The sequence below is a fragment of the Eublepharis macularius genome, chromosome 2 (genome assembly GCF_028583425.1).
Source record: "Eublepharis macularius isolate TG4126 chromosome 2, MPM_Emac_v1.0, whole genome shotgun sequence".
In the NCBI taxonomy this organism is placed as follows: Eukaryota; Metazoa; Chordata; class Lepidosauria; order Squamata; family Eublepharidae; genus Eublepharis; species Eublepharis macularius.
Genome location: NC_072791.1, coordinates 112,615,060 through 112,633,512, shown reverse-complemented (window position 1 = coordinate 112,633,512; position 18,453 = coordinate 112,615,060). Strand labels below are relative to the sequence as shown.

At 42.0% G+C, this 18,453-nt stretch overlaps 1 protein-coding gene across 1 annotated transcript in view; it reads right to left on the bottom strand.

Annotated features, from left to right (window-relative positions):
• ELP4 (elongator acetyltransferase complex subunit 4) overlaps positions 1-18,453 on the bottom strand; it is a 371,722-nt gene that overhangs the window by 282,896 nt on the left and 70,373 nt on the right. The window lies entirely within an intron of this gene.

Here is an 18,453-nt window from a genome sequence, read left to right as displayed (position 1 = left end):
TTGCATCACCATCCTGGATAAAGTAAGGTCTCCTGTGGGGGCAGGACCACCACTGAAGGGGTCACCACTGAAGGGGAGATACCAAAGGGGTTACCACTTTGGGGAAAATTATGAAGGTGAGGGGCTGTTCCTTTGTTTGTAGGAACAGGGATACTGTGTGAGAGCTAAAGGGGTTGCTAGGTGATTGAGGGAATGATAGTTCTCAGCTGTCTTCTTATGGTGGAGGGGAATAGCCAGAGGTTATGTATCCTGGAAAAGGGGTTGCCATTTCCTTGGTCCTGGGCAGAGGGAGATATGGTGGTGGAATGCAAACTGGCCATTCCAAGAGATAGAGGCCTAGCTGCAGGTTGACCACTCTTCCTTTCAAGTTTGCCTACCAACAAATAGAGACCTGGTTGCACCAAAGGTGGACCCCTTGGCCTTAAGATCCTGTTGTTGAATGAACCTGGGGGTATAAACACGACACAGCTCTGTCCGCCAGGTTTTTCTGTACAGCTGCAGCCTAGGCCAAGGGGACAGGGAGGTGAGGTTGTGATGGTCTATTGTGATTCTATTTACCTTTTGAGATGCCACCTCCAACAGTCTATTGGTTTTGAGTGTGAGCTTTTGAAAGTGGGTGACAAAGACAGGGCAATGCTGCTGCTGCTGCTTTACTGTCCACCCTACTGCCCAGCCATTTCTCTTATGGAGTTGGTCAAGCTGGTCTCAGATGTGTTGGTGGAAATCTCAAGACTTGTGGTCTTGGATGGCTTTAACATCCATGCCAAGACCAAGCTATGAGGAGTGTTCAGAATTTCATAGATTCCGCTGGACTGTCCTAAGTAATTACTGACTCTACTCATTTAGCAGGGCACACACTCGATTTTGTCTATTATACTGATGGAGAGGGTGATCTGGAGGAAAGGGAGTTAACCCTGATAGAGTTTACACTCTCAGTTTCTTCTTTACTCTGAAGGGATGGCACACCCAATGGTCCACCCAAGGCAACTGACTGATCCCGGTGGCTTCCTTGTCTGCACTTGGAGATTTTCCCACCTTGGCTACTGCTGATTCTGTTGAGGTCCTGACTGCTCTCTGGAATTGGGAAATAGCCTGAGCTATTAGCACAATTGCCCCTAAGTGCCCTCTCCCCACCCTTCCGACAGAGCCAAGCAGTCCCCTTGGTTCATAGGGGAATTGATGGCGATGAAAGAGGATGATGGCTAGAGCACAGCTGGAGGAAATCTCAGGGCATGACTGATCAAACCCAGCATACAGCCCATATTTGAGTTTATGCTATGGTGGAGATGATGGCAAAATGGCAATTATTTCTCCACTGTTATTGTGACTGGATGTAATCACCCAGCTGAGCTGTTTTGTGTGATTCAGGGGTTTTTACATCATGGCCACATGGAACTGGATTCTGACTACACAATGGCCTGCTGTGGTCAATTTGTGATTTACTTTGCAGCCAAAATCACCAAAATCTTTTCTGAGTTAAAAGCCATCATGGACGCACAGTTAGACAATGTAACAACGCCATCTGCTTGTCTGACTTATATGGATACTTTTCATCTTGTGCAGCCCAAGGATGTGGACAAAGTCCTTGAAGAGATGAGACTTACCACCTGTGCACTTTACTCTTGGCTGATAAATCCTGCTGGAGGGCAACTGGCTGACTGGGTTAGGAGAATGCTAAATGCTTCCCTGAGAACATGAGTTGTACCATCAGTGCTCAAGGAGGCAGTAATTAGACCTGTGCTGGATCCCTGATCCCTACTATATTGGAGAACTTCCAGCCAGTCTCCTATCTTCCATTCTTGAGCAAGATGAGGTGAGGTAAAACTGATTTTTGGACCCATTTTAATCTGGCTTCAGGCCTGGATTTGGAACAGATACTGCTTTGTTCATCTTGGTCAATGTCCAAAGTTCAAGCCCAGTAGCACCTTAAAGACTAACAAAGAGTTTCCAGAGTATAAGCTTTCAAGAGTCAAGCTCCATTTGTCAGATACAAGTAGGAATGAAGATCTCTGGGTTTTTTTTTAACCTAAGTCAGAATGTAGGAGGAGTGTCACAAAGAAGTAAGATAGGATGTGGAGATCCAATGTGAAATAGAACTAGCTGGGGGAGGAAATGCAAAAAATGCATCTGTAGTAAGAGAAAAATCCTGTGTCCCTGTTCAGTCTCTTTGTATTCATTTTTCTGAATTTGTGAATGAACTCAATTCCAGCAATTTCACATTGGTCGATGATCTTTACCAAGAACTAGATAGGAGGAAGTGTGATCTTGCTTGTTTTGCTGGATCTCTCAGCTGCCTTTGATAACATTGACTGAGTACCTTACTGAGTTGACTCTCAAAACTGGGACTGAGGCACTGTGTTATGGTGGTTTGAGTTCTATCTGTGAGATTGGTCTCAGAATGTGGAGCTGGGGGACTCCTCCGCCGTCTCTTGGTCATTGGCCTATGGAGTCCCTAGAGGCTTGATTTTATTCCCCATGCTATTTAACATTTACATGAAGCTATGGGGAAAGGTCATCAGGAGGTCTAGGCTGTGATGTCACTAATACGCAGGATACCCATCTCTACCTTTCTTTCCAACCTAATTCCGAAGATTATGTTGATGTTCTGAACCCGTGCTTAGGGTGAGTAAAGGGCTGGATGAGGGTGGACAAGCTTAATGCTGAAAAGACAGAGGCTCTTTGACCAGCAATGTGAGATCTCTTCTGTCTTGGACAGGGTTACACTCCCTGTAAAAAGCCGCGTTTGTGGCTTGGGAGTACTGTTCAACACAGCAATCATCTTAGAAAACCATGTGGCTGCTTTGGCTCAGAAAGCATTTGCCCAACTTTGGCTGTTGTGTCAGCTGTACTTGTTCCTGGTTCAGTCAGATCTAGCCACAGTGATCCATTCCTTTGTTACATCTTGACTAGATGATTGCAATGCACTCTACTTGGGGTTACCCTTGAATAGTGTTTGGAAGCTGAAGCTACCGCAGAATGCTCTGGCTAGGCTATGGACTAAAGCTAACTACCAGGAGCATGTGACCCTGATATTACAGCAACTACACTTGGCAGCCAATCTGCTCTCGAGTCCAATTCAAGGTGTTGGTTCTCACCTTTAAAGCCCTACATAGCTTGGGACTGGGTTATCTGAAGAGCCATCTTCTCTCATATGTTCCTGCCTGGAAGTTAAGATCACTGGAAAAGGCCCTCCTGACTCTCCCATCAGCCAAAGAAATTCAGTTGGTGGGTGCATGAGAAGGGCCTTTTTGGTGGCAGCCCCATGATTGCAAAACAACTTCCGAAGGGAAGTGTGTCTGGCCTCCTCACTCTTCAGGAGGCAGCTGAAGACAGTTTTATTTAGAATTGCATTCAATTAATTTAACTATTTATTGATAGTTTTATAAAGTGATTTTAAATTGAGGTTTTAATATATTTTTATGTTTGCTGTGAGCTGCCTGGAGTGCCATAAGGTAGAATGGCAGCTAACAAATGTTTTAAATAAACTTTACAACTTCACAAATATTATTGTCCAACGGGCCTAGTAAGATAGACTCCAAGATATCCATGATCCATCTTACAAGCGTTAACACTATTTTGGGTCTGATTCAGGCTGAGGCAGTGCCACAGGTAGGAGAATGGGTTTAACTATTTCATCACTACATGGATTTGCCAATCAAAACTACCCCCACATACACATATAAATATTGTTACTAGCTCTGGAAGGGGAAAGAGATCAACATCCTCTTTTTGTGTGTCTTTTCTTTCCAGGGCTAAAAACTGTGTGTCTGTTTTTTTATTATCAACAAGGTAGAAAGGATAAACCACTTCTTATCCTTGAGTTCCAGCCCCGATTAGGGCACTACATAGAAGTTATAAACCATTTTAAAAATACTGGGAAACTCACAAGGGAAACTCTAACCGCCTTGTGGAACACTTCCTGTCCACATCAGGGAAAATGCACCCCCCAACAGGAATTTTAACCTCTTTCCCCATGGGTCTGCTGGTGGAAGGCCTCCCTCTCAGCCACTCCATTGGGGAGATGGATTCTGTTGTAGTAACTCCTACCCAAGGTCTGTTTCCAATTTAAAAGGCATTTCCTGTTCTGGATGGGAAGTTGTCTAGGTGGGTCAGGGCTGTCCTGTCTACGCCCAATGTGAACGCACCTCCCCACAAGGGAAATTTTAACTTTCTTGTGGTCCACTAGGGTCTGACCCCTCCCTAGTCTCTGTACCACTGCCAGACTCTGTCAGCTAGTATCTGGCTCTGGACGACCCCTACTTCCTTGTGTACCACCGAGGTCCGATCCCTTCCCAGTCTCCATGCCATTGCCAGACTTTGTTGCCTAGTGTCAAGCTCTGGAACATCCTTACTTCCTTGTGGACCACCGGGGTCCAATCCCTCCCCAGTCTCTGTGCCACTGCCTGACTTTGTTGCCTAGTGTCAAGCTCTAGGCCACCCTTACTTCCTTGTGGACCACCGGGGTCTGATCCTTCCCTGGTCTCTGTGCCACTGCTAGACTCTGGCAGTGACCAGCTCCTGGCCCCACGAGGAAGGGACGGCTACCCGCAGAATCCATGTCCCCAAGGAGACATGCAGGTGACCGCCTCCCAAGAACCAGGGAGAGTGCGGCGGGTCACCCCCCACCCCAGGAGCCCAGCACCCTGTGCAGCCACCCTCCTAGGTCACGACCAAGGACCAGTAGATATTCTGCAGGGTTGGGCTCTTGGGGGCTGAGGGGCTTGGAGCTGCCGTTCCCTATCCCCTCCCTCCTCTCCCCCCCATGTCCCCTCCGCCCACTGTCATTCCAGTCCCTACACACTTATGCTAATCCCAGGGGCTACTATTCTACTCTGCAACCTGTCATTCCAGTACCAAAGTACAGATTCTGTTTTTAAGGGCTGTTATTGCACTCAAGGGACTGTCATTCCAGTAACAGAACAGTTTAACTGGTCCCAGGGATTGTCATTCTACTCTGAGGGCTGTCATTCCAACCCCAGAGCAGTTTATCTGATCCCAGGGACCGGCATTCCACTCTGGCAGCCGTTATTCCAGACCCAGAACAGTTTATCTGTTCCTAGGGACCATCATTCCACTCTGGGGACCGTCATTCTATTCTCAGAGGAAGATTCCCTAACTCCATCCCATGTTTGCATTGCAACTTTTTACTGCTACATTCAGACATGGCATATGATTCTGATATGGCTTATAAGTTAATCAGCATTCATGGCTCCCATTATATCTAATGAAACTTTCCTGAGGCCACCTGCTTTGGGGGTCTATAACTCGGACATCCGAAATCCAATCTTTACCAAACTTGGAAGGTGGCTGCAGAAGAGCCTGCTGAAGAAACTCTGTGAGGTTCGCATCTCTGGCTGCCAAGGGGGCCACCTGAACTGACGAACCATGAACCAAATGAACTAGTTGGTGAACCAGGCAATTTTGTGTTCGTTCATGGTTCGTACAATGAGATGAACCACGAACCACCACTGTCCCGGTTTGTGCCCATTTCTACTTGTGACTTAAAATACACACTCTCTTAACCATACTATGAAACCATACTATGAAACCATATTACAAAACCATACAAATGTTACTAAATTCTTGCCGAGAGCCATTTCAATTTTTGAAAAGGTGGCACAGAAGTTTTCTATATACATAAAGAAAAATGACCTGAGTGACTCATGAATGCCCAGCCCAAACCCCCTGGACCTAGAAACATGAAATTTGGGGAGAACATTCCTTTCATGATGTAAAATAGTAAAGAGTCCAGTACAGGGTGGATTTGATTTAAATCAAACTGATTTAAATCACGATTTAAATCACTAGTCATTAAGGCTTGATTTAAATCATAGTTTTCTACATAAAGACTAATTCTTGCTGGTATAATTTTAATATGCAAGTAGATGCCTGCCTTACCGATAGGTAAAGGAACTTCATTAAAGTATTCCAAACTGGGTCTCTTTTACGGCCTGCTGCCATTATAGGTTTTTTCCTCCAAGGAAAGAATGTGATAAACCTCAGGTCATACACACAAAAGATCCAAAGACCTGTGCAGTATTGTGCTCAAAAAGTTTCACTTTCATTTTGTACTGCTTGCCCCTCCCTCCTCACACTTAGTTTCTTCTTGTGCAGATCTATTCCACTCCAAACAATCAGAAAAATATTGTTTCTATTCACTGAACTTCTTGAAACTTAGCACTGGAGGGGTTGATTCTGTCTTCATAGGTTTGTAGAACAATAGGATTAAGGTCTTTTTCTCAACTCTGTTCATGTTATAACATTTTTGCTGTGAAGAAGAGGCATGTGATCTCTGCTGAGCTGACACAAATTCAGTTTTGAGAACTGCAAAACCAAGCATCTGTGATAATATCTTGTAGGCAGAGAAACTGCCCAATAATCTTACAAAAACCTCTGGAAGAGCATGACATTGTGAATGGATTAATGGAATTTATTTACCAAAAAAAATAAACATATTCAGCCTTATTCTACATAATTAAAAACTAACCTTTATTTCATGATGGAATAACCTTTGGATGGTAATATATTTTCCTCAAAAAGCATTTTATTTAAAAAAAATCCGATTTAAATTAAAAAAATCCGATTTAAATTTAAAAAATCCGATTTTTTTTTATTTTTTTAAAAAAATCATTGATTTTTATCCACCCTGGTCCAGTAGCACCTTTAAGACTAACCAACTTTACTGTAGCATAAGCTTTCGAGAATCACAGTTCTCTTTGTCAGATGCATGGAGGGTAAGAAGAAACTGGTCAGATATATAGGTGGAGAGGGGAGGTGTTTCTTCAGCAGGCCCCTCCTTTCTCTACCTATATATCCGACCAGTTTCTTCATACCATCCATGCATCTGACAAAGAGAACTGTGATTCTCGAAAGCTTATGCTACAGTAAAGTTGGTTAGTCTTAAAGGTGCTACTGGACTCTTACTATTTTGCTACTATAGACTAACATGGCTAACTCCTCTGGTTTCATGATGTAAACACCCACTAAAAAGGGATTTTAAAAAATTTACCCCCTAAGGGGGTAAAAAGGGCTAAAATGTGTTTTCCAAAAATGATACCACTTCCCTGTGTGGCTGGCAGGCTGCTGCCTGCTTGCTCCCCTGCTCACTGCCAGCTCGGCCACTCTTCCCTGATTGGGCCAGCCTTTCAAGGTCATTTGCATATGCAAACTGATTGGGGCTCATAACATCCCACACCTCATCCCCCCCCCCAGAGACAGTTGGAACACAGAGGTCATTTGCATATACGGCCTGATTGGTCCTCACCCCTCCCCACATTCTAAACAGTATGTAGCTGCTATTGGGAGTCATTGAATGTGTCCTGAGGTAAAATGCACCTCCCAGTCTTCCCCTAAAAGTTCACTAGAGTTCCCAATCTCCCTGTGGAGCCTGACTTTCGTATGTGGCTGGCAGGTTCCTGCCTGCTTGCACCCCATCTCTCTGACTGGTCAGTTGTGGAACTCTGTGTTCTGAGGTAAAAATCAGGTCAAGGAAACTGCAGACAGTTGAAGAAAGATGGTACAAGACTCCTGAATAGGATTTTATATAAAAGTCAGTATGGTAACTGAGTTTTTAAATGTTCATGAGGAGATGATGCACAACCTCTCTAGGGGCCATTTTGATGTGAATCTCTCACATGAACCTGCCAAAGTGCTCTCCACACCACCACTCCCTCAATCCAACTCCAGATCACACATCTTGTAGCTATCACCTCCTACTGCCCCCAAGAAGCCTCCTGGCAGACGTCGTGCAAGATACACTGCTGCTAAAAGGAGGAAGCAACTTCGAGATGAGGCAAAGAAATATGCAAATCCTACTCCTGCGGTGCACCGAGAGGTAGTGGCCAAGTACCAGCAAGATCACCCTGAGGTGCACAGAGTAGCAGAGTATCTCTATGAGCAAAGCAATCCTGGAAGACGAGTAGAGAGGTGCTCACTTCCATGGAAGGTCAAGGCTCATTCAGGCATGGCATATGATCCTGATATGGCTTATAAGGCAAACAGCACTGTATCTCTGGGTACCACGACACACAAATGCAAGTACTGCAATGCCCTCAAATGGAAGGAGGAGGTCCTTGGCATGTGCAGCTCCCATCCTTTAAACCTCTGCCCCAACGTCTCTACAGACTGGTAATGGGCAGCCACCCTGACCACATCTATTTCATGGACCATGTATGGAAGTATAATGGCGGCTTCAGCATGACATCATTCTGGCCAAGCAGGTACTATGAGATGGCTTCATGCCAACCTTCGAAGTTCAGGGATAGGTGTATCAATTGGTCGGAAGTCTGCTGCCAACACCTCCACAGGAAGCCCAATTCCTACAAATCTATTTTGTAGGGGAAGATGAAAAGGAACTGTGCTTGAGTTGCAGCAACTTTCCTGACATCAAACAGGAATTAGTCAAACAACTGCAGATGATGCTACATGACCTCAACAGATACATAAAGGACTTGAAGACCCTGGGCATGGTACCGCCAACCTACAAGAAATTTGAAGTTGTCATCCATGCAGATAAAAGAACCCACTGATGCTCATGTAGGTCGTTTCAATGCACCAACAGCACATGAGGTGGCTCTGATGATTTTTGGTCAGCAATTTGAGCAGCAGGACTTCGTGCTGCACAGCCATAGCAACACTCTGTGGTGCATCAATGAGATCCACCGGTCATATGACGCCCTGTAGTACCCATTCCTGTTCTGTCATGGCAAGGATGGGTACTCCACTGCCCTGCCTCAGCACAACCCCAACACCATCTTGCCCCTCAAGAAGAAAGTCTCTGCAGCGGAATTCTACTCCTACTGCATTATGGTCAGGCAAGGGCAGATCAACCACCTGGTGTACTTCTTCTCCCTCTTCAGTCAATTTTTGGTTGACATACTGCTAAACATTCTACCTATTGGGTGCTAAACTGCTAAGCAGTGAAAAAAACTTGTACAGACTTTGCAGATGACCAAGTGCTCTGTTAATAGGCATCACAGTCTGCTTTGTGTGAAGTAAATGTATTAGAATCATAGAATCATAGAGTTGGAAGGGGCCATACAGACCATCTAGTCCAACCCCCTGCCCAGTGCAGGATCAGCCTAAAGCATCTCTGTCAAATATTCATCCAGCCTCTTCTTGAAAACTGCCAGTGAGGGAGAGCTCACCACCTCCCTAGGCAGCTGATTCCACTTTTGAACTACTCTGACCATGAAAAAGTTTTTCCTAATATCCAGCCGGTAACTTTGTGCATGTAATTTAAGCCCGTTGCTTCGGGTCCTACCCTCTGCTGCCAACTATTGCATGTTTTTGAATGCCTACTGTCTGCCTAATGAATTTGGCATCCTATTTCCATGGTGTGAGTTGCCAGTGTGCAATTAGCATGCAGTGGTGTACCTTTACAAGATCTCCAATCTGAGTTTTGATGCAGCAACCCAGAAGCGGAGTTCAACCATGATTCAGAGTACCAAACTTAGTTAAATGAGAGCTGCTGTTGCATAATAGGTAGGAGACTGATTGTGATAAATCAGGAAGTTTCTGGCTCTAATCTGGAACATGCCTCAAATAAACAAGATAGTCATAACCAATCATACCCCTCCAGCATGTCTGCAACATGTATCCCCAGTTTTAAAATATATGGACATTTTCCTCCATAGTGGGAGTCTGAGAGTGAGTGTAACACAGTAGGTGAGATACTGCACTATGAATTCCCTGGTGTGAATCTAACCTCTGCAATGAACTAACTAGGTGGTCTGTCTCAAATCTTTCCTCATCTGCAACATGAAGAAAATACTGGCATAATTATGTTAGATCCTTACAACACAATCATGTATGTGAAGTGCTTTGAGTACTCTGAAGTGTTATATAAATGCTAAGTATTATTATTATTATTAAATTAAAGTGGGCAACAGGTTCAGGACAGACAAAGGGAAAATACTTCTTTACAATGCACAATTAAATTGTGGAATTCACTGCCCGTGGATGTAGTGATGGCGACAAACTTTAAGACGGAATGAGACATATTCATGGAAGAGGCTAGCAGCCATGGCACCTGGAAGAAACATCCATATACTGAGACAGCAAAACTCTGAAACCCAGTGCTAGAAAACAAATTCAGGGGATAGCATTGGCCTTGAAACAGAATACTGGAGATGGACCACTGGTCTGATCCAGCAGGGCTCTAACTATATTCTTACAAACATTCTTGCTGTTTCTTTGGTTCTTTATATTAGCCATAGATTACATGCTATTAGATAGGGTTAATAATATACAGTTTGTGTTAAGAATAGAAAAGAGTCCAGTAGCACCTTTAAGACTAACCAACTTTACCGTAACATAAGCTTTTGAGAACCACAATTCTCTTTGTCAGATGCATGGGTTAAGAATAGCTTGCTATCACATTTTTCTTTTTTTTAATAAAAATTTTTATTGGATTAGACACATATAAAATTTATTACAATCACATTCCCTTAAATTTTCCAATTCTAACCCCCTCCCTTTCCCCCCCCTTTTGTTGACTTCCAACAGTTTTCCAACCCCTTGTCTATTCTCCCTCTACTCATTTCAAACTTATTGTACTTATTATAATATACTTTCAAACTCTTCTAAGCTTTTCTATAGTAACATAGTGCTATCTCTAATTTCCTTCCCAAATGGGTAAAAGTATGACAATCTTAACTTATCTTTTTCAATAATAATAATCATCATCATTTTGGTATTCTGTACTCTATCTTACTCTTTCTAAGTACTTCAAAATGGGACAAACAATTTGTCCCTCTTTATGCATAACTTCACATACTTCTATAAACATTGCATACATTTATTATAAATCAATCAATTTGACTTGTTCTCTATGTGTTACTCTTTACTTTCTTTTACATGTCTTGTCCTTTTTGATTAACTAATTTCTCCATTGTAAAACTACACAACAAACAATTCATGTACACATTCAACAAAGGTCTATCAATTAGACCTATATTATGTATGCTAATGTATATTAATTCTCCATTGTACAGTTATCTGCTTACTTAAAAAAAAATTAATTAAATTCTATCCTTATAATAGTAACACTATTGATACCCAACTATTCATACTAATCAAATAAAATAATTGCTTAGAATTTTTTCACTTTACTCTCTCCCCCCGGTATAGTCACTCCCCTCTCCTTTTGTTATATTTCAGTAATTATCAAACTGCCACAGTCCTCCCACCTCCCATTTTTTCACCAGATATCGTTTCAGCCTCTCCCAGTCCGTGTTAAACTGTCCCGGGTCAAGGTCTCTCAATTTTCTTGTCATTTTATCCATCTCCGCCATGTACAGCAATTTGTAAATCCAGTCCTCAATAGTTGGCACTTCTTGTACTTTCCATTTCTGCGCATATAAGAGTCTAGCTGCTGCTGTCATGTAAAATAGCAATGTCCTGTGTTGTGCTGGAATATCTTCCATTCCCAAGTTCAGTAGCAGGAGTTCTGGGTTCTTATTAACTTGAAATTGTAAAATCTCACTCATTACTCTTATTATTTCCCCCCAGTACTGCCTAGCTACCTCACAAGTCCACCACATGTGATACAGAGATCCCTCATGCTTTTTACATTTCCAGCATTTATTAGATGTATTCAAGTTCCCTAGCGTAATTTTCTTTGGTGTCAAATACCAACGATAAATCATTTTGTAGAGATTCTCTTTAATACTGGTACATGTCGTAATCTTCAATGTATTTTTCCACAAATATTCCCACGCCTCCATTGTTATTTCTTTATTAAAATTTATAGCCCACTTCACCATTTGCACTTTAACTACTTCATCTTCCGTATACCATTTTAACAGTACTTTGTATATCTTAGAGATTTCCTTTTTTTCTTCTTGTAGAATTGCTTTCTCTAAATCTGAGTTCTCCATTCTTATCCCTCCCTTCACACAGTCCGAATAGTAAAGATCTCTAACTTGTCTATATTGAAACCAGTCATAATTTGGAGACAACTCTTGTTGCATCCTTATTCTTATTTTAGAAAGTTCTATTCGCGTTATCTCCTTGTACGTTAAGCACTGTTGTTCATTATCAACCGTTCTCGGATCTATTACTTCATATGGAACCACCCAGGAGGGGATTCCTTCTTGCAGGTAGTCTTTGTACTTCTTCCAAGTTGAGAAGAGGCTTCTCCGAATGTAATGGTGCAAAAACATAGAATCTGCTTTTACTTTGTCATACCATAAGTATGCATGCCATCCAAATAATTTTTTATATCCCTCTAAGGACAGCAGTTTGCGATTTTTCAGCTTCATCCAATCTTTCAACCATACCAAACAAATTGCATCGTAATAAAGTCTCAAATTGGGCAATTGCATTCCACCTCTTTCCTTTGCATCCTGTAATACTTTCATTTTCACTCGAGGCTTCCTGCCTGCCCACACAAACTCCGATATTTTCCTCTGCCATTTGTCAAACTGCTTAGAGTCCCTAATGATTGGTATTGTCTGTAACAGAAACATCACTCTTGGCAACACATTCATCTTAACTACTGCAATTCTTCCCAACCATGACAAATTCAGTCTATTCCATTTAATCAAATCCTGCTCTATTTGAGTCCATAATTTCTCATAATTATTCTTGAATAGATCTATATTTTTTGCAGTCAGTTCAACTCCCAGATATTTCACCTTATTTGTTACTTCACAGTCTATTAGTTCCATCAATTGCTGCTGTTTTAACTTAGTCATATTTTTGCATAATATCTTTGATTTCTTTTTGTTTACATAAAAACCTGCCAAGTCTCCAAATTCTTTAATTTTTTCTATTACCTTAGGCATGTTTTCAATTGGATCTTCCACAATTAACATTATATCATCTGCAAATGCTCTGACCTTGTAGGAAAAGTCTTTTATCTTTATTCCACGGATTGCATTGTCTTCTCGAATCTGTATCATTAAAATTTCCAAAACCAAAATAAACAACAGTGGAGACAACGGGCAACCTTGTCTAGTACCTTTGCCAATAGTCAGTTTTTTAGTCAACTCGTCATTCACCACAATTGCTGCACTCTGGTCTCTGTAAATTTCTTTCACTGCTCTTATGAATCTTTCTCCCATTTGTAGCTGTTCCATAGTGGCAAACATAAAGTCCCAGTTCAAATTGTCAAATGCTTTTTCAGCATCTACAAAGAAGAAACCAACCTCCTTATCACAACGCCTATCATAGTATTCAATAGCATTTATAACTGTCCTTAGGTTGTCTCTGATTTGTCTATTTGGTAAAAAACCTGCTTGTTCTTCCCCAATAACTTCGGAAAGCCATCCCTTTAGTCTCTCTGCCAAGACCTTCGCAAAGATCTTGTAATCATTGTTAAGTAAGGAAATAGGTCTATAGTTTTTAACATTAGTCAAGTCCTGTCCTTCTTTAGGGATCAATGATATATTAGCTTCACTCCAGGTATCTGGAATTCTTTGATCTCTCAAAACACCATTGATCACTTCTTTTAGAAATGATGCCAGCTCATTGACCATTACCTTGTAAAATTTAGCTGTAAGTCCGTCAGGTCCCGGCGCCTTCCCCAAATTTGTTGACTGTATTGCTTTCCTTATCTCTTGCTCTGTTACTTCACTGTTCAATTTAGCTCTCCAATCGTCCGAAATTACTGGAAGCTTAATTTTCCCCAAATATGTCGCTATTGAATCTTTATTCACTTCTTTTTTGTCATACAATTTAGCATAAAATTTATAGAAAGCTCTACTTATAGCAGTCTGTTCCAGATGCACTTTATTGTCCTCGCATATTTTATTAATTGTCTTTTTCTCCTTTCTCTTCTTCAATTGCCATGCCAAGTATTTCCCAGGTTTATTTGCACCTTCAAACGACTTTTGATTCATTCTTTTAAGATTCCATTCCAATTCTTTATTATTCATTGCCTTCAACTGCTCTTAAAGGATTTTAATATCTTGATAGATTTTCTTTTTCCCTGGTCTTTTCTTTAATTGTATTTCTTTTGCTTTTATTTTTTCCATAATCTCCTGTCTCTTCTCCTCTCTTTTCTTTCGAGCTCTTCCATTTAATTCCATTAGTATGCCTCTAATTACTGCTTTATATGTATCCCATACCTTGTTGGTTGGTACTTCTCGATTCATGTTATGCTGTATGAAGAATTTAATTTCCCTTCTCAACATCTCCATATTTTCTCCCTCTTGTAACAAGTCCTCATTTATTCTCCATCCTTTCCTCTTAATTCTTTTTCCAAACTTCCACATTACTGGGTTATGATCTGAGCCTACCATGAGCATTATTTCTACATCCTTAGTCCAAAGCACTAAGTCCTTTGAGGCCCAGATCATATCGATTCGTGATAGGGTAGAATGCCTTGCGGAGAAAAATGTATAATGTCTACCTGTGGGATTCTGCATTCTCCACACATCTTCCAGAGTTTCCTGTTGCATTAATGCAAAAAAAGTCTTTGGTAATAGTCCTCTTTTCTTTTGTGCAGTTACTGATTTTTTATCTTGTTCTAAATTTGTAACTCCATTGAAGTCTCCTGCAAGGATTATCTGATCATAAGAGAGTTCATCTAAATGCTTCCTTAAATCCTCAAAGAAGCTCTCTTTTGCTCCATTTGGTGCATAAATTCCAATCACCAACACTTTCTTTAAATTCCATGTACATTCCACTGCTATAAATCTGGCTTCCGCATCTCTAATCATTAGCTTTGGCTGTAGCTCCTCTCTTATGTATAATACCACTCCCCTTTTTTTCTTTTTTGAGGCCGCTACAAACTCATTGCCCAACTTGCCCAATTTAAGATATTTTACATCCTGATTTCTAATATGGGTCTCTTGCAAGCACACAATATCACATTTTTGTTTTAATAGCCAGTGGAAAATACTTTTTCTCTTATTAGGTGAATTAAGTCCATTTACATTCCAAGATAGTACTTTACACTCCATATTCATAGCCTTGTTGTTGGTAAGTCTTTTTCATTGTCTCTCATAAACTTTTCCATCTCAAATTCAGATCTGATGCGCTTTTTCACTCCTCCGAATTCGAAGGATATCCCCTCCGGTAATTCCCATCTGTATCTTACTTTCATGTCCTTCAAATTCTGAACTAAGACTTTATATTTTTTCCGATCAAGCAGCACCGATCTGGGTAACTCTTTCATGATAATAACCGTCTTGCCATCAACTATCAATGGATCTTGAAACTGCTTACTCACTATCATTTCTCTTGAATTACTTGTCGTAAATTGCCCAATCACATCCCTTGGTAGTTTCCTCTGGGTCGCCAATCTGGAATTTATTCGATACACCACATCAAGGATAGCCACAACCTCCTCCTCCTCCTTTCCCAGGTATTCAGCTAACACCTCTGTAACCTGTTCTTGTGCTGTCTTTCCATCTATTTCCGGCAAACCTCGAAACCTCAGCTGCTTCTCCATGTACTTACTCTCCGCCACTGCCATCCTTCCCCTCATCGCTCTCATATCCGTTCGTTGCGTCTCTGTAAGATTCTCCACCACCTTCTCGACTACATTGACTTTTTGCTGCGCTGCTTGCAAGTCATTTTGTATTGTTTCCATTCCCTTCTTTACCTCTGCCAATTCATTTTTTACTGTCTCTTTGACATCTTTGACTTCCCTCACCAACTCCTGTTTTGTCTCCTTCAATTCCTTTAACATTTCCAGAAATTTTTTATCCAGGTTCTCAATAGCCGTTTGCCACTCTTTTTTCGACATCGTGGGGCTCGATTTACCTCGCTCCCACGAGTCTGCACGTTTCCTTAGCTCCGTGGCGTTTAAATTTATGTCCCTCTAAATTAATTTGACTGTCCCGATTCTTAAAAAAAGCAAAGGATGTTTCAAGAAGTCCAAAATGTCGGGCGTCTTTTCTCTATGATTTTTCTGTAGTCTTTTTGCAATCCAAGATGTCCTACTTCCTCTCCTGTTGAAGTCAAAGTCCTTCCCTTTTCAAAAATGGCGATTCCCTTCTTCCTGTCTCCAATAAGGGTCGTCTCTCTCCAGCAGCTCTATCACTGTGACGCACTTCCTGTTTCCCGTCTCTCCACTGCAGCTCTCGCGATGATAGAAATTTTCTCACAGCCTGCTATCACTCTCTGACCACAGGTATGAAAAACAATTGTCCAGTTTCTTTAATAGCTTCATTTAACTTAGTCCTTTTTCTAAACTATTTCTTGCCGAGTCTTCCCCTCATTATATTCCGTCTGTTGCAGTTTAAAATTTCACTTTAAAAGTTCGTTACTTTAAGCAATCCATCCCAATTCGAGAGATAGTGATCTTTACCTTTTCAAGCGTCTTTCTGGGTTGTAATCACTGCTTCGATCTCAATTGCTTTTCCACCTACTTTTCCCCTGTTGAAGCTTGGGCATGTAGGTCTTATGCCAGCCGCACTGGCCCCGGTTCTGCCGCAGAGATTTTAGCCAACCTGTCTTAGGGTGGGACCTCAAGGGACGAGAGAGAATCCTTAGCGCAGAACCCCCCCTCGCCCGAGATCGACGCGCCCTGAGGTCTTTGAGCGTTCTTTGCCTGTTCTCCGCCTGAGAGCAGGTGGCCGGGGGCTGTTTGTGCCCCTCCGGCCGCTGAAACGGCAGCCCGGTCAGCTCTGCACTTAGAGCTGCGTTAGACCTCCATGGATCCCAAACCAGAAGTCGCTATCACATTTTTCTTTAGCGTACGAACTTACCTGACTTCAGTGATAAGGCTAGGGGTTCATATAGACTAATATGTTTTTAGGTGCTTATTAATAAAATAGCCTAATCTACTCCTAATTAAGATTTCCTGGCATTGAGACAACAATGAATAACCCACTTGGTCCCCCTGAGTGCTACTGAGAATCTCTGTGCTAGACCAACAACTGAAATTAGCCACCCTCTACTATACAGATTTCAACTTTGAAAACTCCTCATTAGAAAAGTGTTCTGAGGCTTCTTATTATGGACAGATACTTTTGGTTCTCTGACATGTTAAATAATATAAGGAACCTCTGCAGAGAAATTGTTTAGATTTCCCAGATATTTCTGCCAGATACAATTTTCTACAAAAATGCTATAGGATGCCTTGCTGCTAAATTCAGTAATGGATCTTCTGCAATACAGAAAAGTTAGTTTGGCTCCTAACTTGTTTACCGCCAGTGCAAGTACCCTTCTGCAGGAGATGGTGATGGGGTTTCAATTGCAGCCAATTCCCACAGCAAATCTCAGCAATGATCTTGACTCCTGGAGCAAGCATTTCAAGAAGTACGGTGGACAAAGGAAGATAGCTAAGTTTTATTCCTCTTGCTGAGCTTCACTTTCATTACTTTAGATCCCATCAAAACTTGAGGGAAGCTGACAAGTCTCCAGTGTTATCTAAACAAGTAATCAAGCTTCAGTAACAATTAGAATGCTGATAATTAGAACTGATCAGAATTAGTTCTGCTTCTACAATTGATCTTTAAATATGATAAAGGTGACACCTGAGTGCTTATAATTTTTTTGAGTTTAATCTAGATTTCTGACATCCCAGTGACTAGGAGATTTGCATATACCATATATTCTGCAGATTTCTGCTTATATAAATTAGGCAATTATCAGCACAATCCTGGAGGGGGGACACTCAGGGACCTGACTATTTGCTATGCCAATGTTTCTCCAACATATATTGGCATAAGCTGGAGTTGCACCAGTGTCTCCATGCTGGTCTTGGAAGCTGATGCAGCCCCACCATGGCCACCTGCTGGTATAATTCCCTGTGCCAGCATGAGATGAAGCAGGATACGGGGCATGGCAGAGTCAGTCAGCTCCAAGACAGGAATGGCCACCAAGAGCAGTGAACCGGGATCTGCCTTGTTGTTTGGTACATCTTCTGGGTGACTCAGCATGGCATTAATAAAACAGTGGAGGCACCAGATCACCAACAACTGGGACATCTCTAAGACCTCAGCCATAATCCCTTTGAAAGAGTATGTGGCCAGGAACTAGTGGGACAGCAGCATCTTCCACAGGATGGGAATGGCCCTGGGGTGGGAGCCTATCGCAGACCAGCCATTAACACAACCATGCACTCTAAACCTCCCTTCCCAGGCATTAAAAGACAGTCACAACATGCCACCTGTCTAACCTCCAATTTCTAGGCAGAGAGCCAAGTCCTCACAGCGTCTCCTCTCTCCTCTTGCAGAGGCTCCACTAGACAGGTAGCTTATTCCTTATTCCCTACATTTACTTCCCTTCACCCAACTACTGCCCAGGGCTATTGGAGAAAGGGAACTCTAAATTAACTTTCTCTATGAGCCAAGCCAAAAGTGACGCCTGACACAGATTGGACACTTGTCAGCTTCCCTCAAGTTTTGATGGGAAATGTAGGCATCCTGGTCTTGCAGCTGTAATGGAGAGACAAGCTGTAAAACCAGAACGCCTACATTTCCCATCAAAACTTGAGGGAAGCTGACAAGTGTCCAACCTGTGTCAGGTGTCACTTGTGTTTTGGCTCTAAATATG